The sequence below is a fragment of the Poecilia mexicana genome, unplaced genomic scaffold, assembly GCF_051168715.1.
Source record: "Poecilia mexicana isolate PSO_F unplaced genomic scaffold, ASM5116871v1 scaffold_22, whole genome shotgun sequence".
NCBI classification, from domain to species: Eukaryota; Metazoa; Chordata; class Actinopteri; order Cyprinodontiformes; family Poeciliidae; genus Poecilia; species Poecilia mexicana.
The window spans coordinates 24,448,261-24,453,142 of record NW_028263391.1 but is presented as its reverse complement, the minus strand read 5'-3'; the positions used below and the strand labels follow the sequence as shown (position 1 = coordinate 24,453,142).

At 42.4% G+C, this 4,882-nt stretch overlaps 1 long non-coding RNA gene across 1 annotated transcript; it reads right to left on the bottom strand.

Moving 5' to 3' along the window:
• Positions 1–782: 782 nt before the first annotated feature.
• On the bottom strand, positions 783–4,558 carry LOC106932896 (uncharacterized). The gene is made up of 2 exons (XR_001421371.2): positions 2,928–4,558; positions 783–2,767 (listed from the first exon to the last, which is right to left on the bottom strand). It is a non-coding gene; the product is annotated as an uncharacterized LOC106932896 (long non-coding RNA).
• Between the last annotated feature and the right edge of the window lie 324 nt (positions 4,559–4,882).

The window sequence follows — 4,882 nt, the reverse complement described above, 5'->3', positions numbered from 1 at the left end:
TAATCGTGCATCTGTTTGCAGCCGTTTTTATGTGTGAGTTTAAACATTGAGTTGGCAGAAAAGCTGATAAAATAGGCGAAACTGAACAGACTAAAATCTCAGTATCTAAGATTGAGTTCTCTTTCACCCATATACCTGGACTAACCTGTTCAAGGAAGCATAATAGGTCACAGAAAATTAAGTGGAAGGAAGAAGTGTGGTAGGAAAAGGTGCAGCAGCAACAGGGAGATTTTCCAAGTATCCCTGTTGTTTTAAGTTTCCACTCAGTGACGGTTTGGGTTGCCATGTTCTCTGCTGGTTCTGGTTCACAGTCAGAACTGGACCTTTCAGAGTTCTTGATGCTGATTTCATTTCCCACCACGACTCGGTGAAAACCAGAGTTTATAGAAATGTGTGAAAAATGGCTTTTTAAGCTGAATTATTGGAATAAATCTGTTTATTCAGCTTGATTCTGATTCACAGAGAGTTGATCATTTCTTACAGCTGATGGTTTTCCTGCTTCTCTCCTTTAATGGGTCCGGTGAGTCGGACTGCGGGTCGGCCCTGGCTGGGCGCCGGGCGCCAGCTGCAGCACGGAGCGGGACCAGCCAGGCTCACATCAGGCCAACCGCCTGCAGTCAGCGCCGCATGGAGATTCCTGCCGCATTTTTCAGCTTCGCACCTCAGTGGAGACTTGGTGAGAGCTGGAATCATTTTTAATTTCATCCACATGTCATCATTACCCCAAAAGTTTGTTAAAATATTTGAAAATAAGCAGAAATCAATTGTTTAAAGATGGCTGACAGTCCACAGTATTCACTTTATTTTGTTAAATTTTCAGCATTATGCACAGAAAACAAAAACAATAACAATAAACAAACCTGTAATTTATCTATCAGAAAAGGAATAAACTTATACTTGCCTACCCTGCCCAAGAGTCTGTAAAACTTATTGGGAAAGTTTGGAATAAATTAGTTTTTAGCAGCAACATCATCACACACATTTATTTTAATAAGTGAAGAAAAAACTATGGGTTGTGGTTTGTAAAGTTATGCAGAAAAAATAACAAAAACTTGGGTTTTTAGCCTGAGATAAAACAAACCAAAGTGTTTTATTTAGTCAAAGTTAAATTCATTCATGTATAAATGTCAGTTTCAAACTAAATATTTGGTCCCATGTAAATATGGAGCTTCAAACTAAATGTAGCTTCAGATAAATATTTATCTAAATTAAAATTTTAGTTAAATATTCAGCTTCCATAAACGAAAGCTGCATATTTTATCTCAAATCTTTGAAAAAGTGCTAAAGACATGGAAGAGAATTTATGAGTTTAATATCAGATTTACAACTAAAAGAGTTTAAAGACTGGTTAACATAACAGGCATCCATTTTGATCTGACATCTGATCCTTTTGCCTGTTTTCGTGGCCTTAAATGTTTAATAAGCGGCTCTTTCATTTGACGGCAGTGAGGAGGAGACCTCCAGTCAGCAGAGCTGCTTGGAACCAGCAGCGGTGTAAAACTAACTGTGAAGGCAGCTGCTCTTTCAGCTCAAACCCTTTAGTCGTGCGCTGAAAACAATGAATAATTCTCTTTGCAGGCAGCGTGTGGGTGTAGGGAGCAGGACGCCCAGGCTCAGCCCAGATCAAAAGGGTTAGAGAGGAACGACTGCAGCCAATGTTTCTGATTTCTGTTGAATACGGCAGGAATGCCGAGGTGTTTGTCCTCAGCAAAGATTAAAACCTGGAAGAGGAGAAGCTCAGACTTCTTAGAAAGTTTTAACTTTTCAGTTGATGTGGATTGTGGTTCTGGTCCCTCGAGTCGATGTTCTGCAAAGCCACATTTTCACTGCAACAAAAACCTTAGAAATGGGACATTTATTTCACTAGATAGACCTGATAATCTGGTGGACTCTGTTACGTTTTAACCAGAACTCCATCATCTGCTCCACCTCCAGCTGCTGTGGCTCTGAGTCAAACCAACCTGTTCCCCTCCTGGCCTGTGGGGGCGCTGCACCAAGAACCACTGAAGGAAACGACACAAAAACATCTGAAGACGCTGAGTTTAAAATTTAAATAAAAATGGAGGCATCAGATTTTAGCGGTTGGAGGATTTCTCTTTAGTCTTTGGCTGAAGACCAGGAGCCATTTCTGCTGCTAGCATTAGGCTAGCATGTTAGCTTTGGTTGTATTTACCCAGAATGCCCTGCACGGAGAAGTGAACTCTGGTCCTCTAAACCTCGATCTGGGTTCGGTTGAACCAAGAGAACCAGAGGCCGCTCCAAAAGCAGGAAGTGGACTTCAGCGCGGGGCATTTTGGGTAAATACAACCAAAGCTAACGTGCTAGCCTAGCACTAGCAACAGAAATGTCTGGTGGTCCACAGCAGCTGGAGGTGGAGCAGATGATGGAGTTTTTAGTCTATCCGGAGGGAGAACATCATTCACTGTCATCCATTGTCATATATGTAACATACATGCATTATGTGTTATAACTTTGGCCAAACTAACGTTCTCCGTCTGTTTGTAGAAAACTGCAGCTACTGTGAGACAATGCAGAACCTTTCAAAGATTTATTGGAGAAACAACAAACCCCTTCCTTCCACCCAAACTGGATCTATATTTGGATCTCGCTTAAGAACACGTAACTCCCAGATGAAGTCGCGCTGCCAGCTTGCAGCCCTTCGTCCCTCAGATCTTCTTCTCACCTGAGCTGTGACACCTGTGAAGTCTGCCAGCCTCTAAAAACAGAGCTCCTCTGCTGGTTTGTTGTCTGCAGGGCGTTCACCTGCCTGACAGGAAGGGAAAAGATTCAGCTCGCTCCTCCAGTTCAGCAGGAACATCTCCGAGAACGGACGTAGAAGTTTATTATTAGCCAATAATTCGAGCAGCTGCAGCGAGGCAGTCAGTCTATATGAGAAAATATGGGAAAATGATGCAGTGTGTGTTTACCATGATTCGGTTTGCAGGACGAATCCAATAAAGATGATGAAGAAGTCTCATCTCTGTACCTTCCACGGCCGGGATGCGCGGCGGAGTATTCAGGGGAGAGAGGGAAGTGATTACTGTCGTTAGAGCGACAGGAAATGTTGCATCTCTTTGACGTTTAGTAATGACCGCAGCAGCTGGGAACAATAAAACTCCAGCGTTGCCCAATTATTGGCCCGCCTCACTTACTGGATAAAAGTAATAATGCATATTATCCCCACATCCCCCTTTAAAGTCGCACCAGCGTCGGAGCAGAGGCAGCTAATCGGGTTTGCTGCGCAGGAAGCTGAGTGGGTTCAGATTGACGGGAGGAAGACTTCCTGCAGCGCCGCGTGATTCGATCACTCTCTCTCTCTCGCAGCATCAATCCATCCGTCTTTCCTGTCTCTTGTTTCATTTCTCGTGATTTCAGGACGTACCTTTGAGAGGGAAGATTAAAATGACGCGCAGGTTGTTCTGACGGTGGTCCGATTCTGGAACAGAAGGAACCAACTTCGGCAGATTCATAAAAGATGGAAATGACTGAAGCATGGCGGCGTGTCAGCCTGCTGTGAAGTGATTTTATAAAAGGAGCCAGTTTCCAGAAAAATGTTCAAAAATTTGCTAGAAAAATCTCTAGAATTTTTACATTAATCTCAGAAATTTTCTAGATAAAACTTGGAAATTTATGAGTTTCAAACGTCTAAAATTTTCAACTTTTCGGCCAATAATTGGGCAGAAATTTCCTTTTTTTCTGAGATCAATCCCAAACTTTAAGTTTTTTTTCTGCTTTTCAAACTCAGAAATGTTTTTGTTTCCTCTATGAACTGTTAGCATTTTGCTAATTTCCATGTTGGTGTAGCGCTTTAGCGTTAGCAGACCTCATGTCTGTCATTAGGTCTTTAGGGTTAGAGCAGACATCTTTTTATGTTTGAATCATATTTTTCAATAAGCTGCTGCTGATTAAATAAGTTTTTTCTTTATTCATCGTGTTATATTCTCTATGCCGTTCCTCTGTACTACTTTTTATGCTAATAAATCTCATTTGATCTCATTTGGATTCAGGGAGGATGAAAGTTGTGAAGCACCCACCTCCATCTCCAATGGAGGCCTACAGATGCCCTTTGACCTTTCTGCTCTGTGAGTTTGGAGAGACTTGCATATTAATGATTGATGTGGAGGAATAACCAGTGGAGCATTTGAGAGATATTTACCTTCTCTTTCCTCCTGGACCCTGAATAAAACATGAAGAAGGTTGAAAGTGATTATTATTGTTATTTTCATTGTAAACAAACTCTCCCGTCAGCGATTGTTCAGCAAAGGTGAGACGTTTCACAACGTGCCGAAACAAAGTAGGAAAGAGAAACAAGCTGATTTGTATTTGCTGAATTTCCTACCAGCAGCAGAAGGAAACATTCTGTTCTGTCAAACCCTCGAGTGAAGCTAAAAAAAACTGCGTCTTCTCAGAAAGTCCTCTGACGCCGGACGCTTACGTCTCCACACAGCCAGAGTGCGGTTGTGTTAGTTTCACCTTTGCAGGAAGCGATGAAACCCCGGCTCTTTCATCTCCCGCGGCCCAGAACGCGCTCCTCCTCCGCAGGTGCTTTCCCTCCCAGGCCTCTGCGCTCGCTCGACCTCGGCACAAACGCAGCAGAAACTTTTCCTGCTGCTCTCCAATCACTTCCTTAAAAATAGGGCAAGCAGTTTCAGATATATTTCAGCCTCTCTCTCTGTCACTCATGAACACTTTTCCTTGTAAAAGTGGTGATATCCTCGAGTCTTTCCTCATTTGTTTACAGTTTCTTTTACCTTCTGCATCGTGATTTCTGTATATTTATATTAATTCCCGCTGAATTAGTACTCCAACACCCGCTGCAAGTCTTCCATGTTTCAACCAGCTTTGCATGAAGGTTTTATACATTTTATTAGCAAATGGAGAG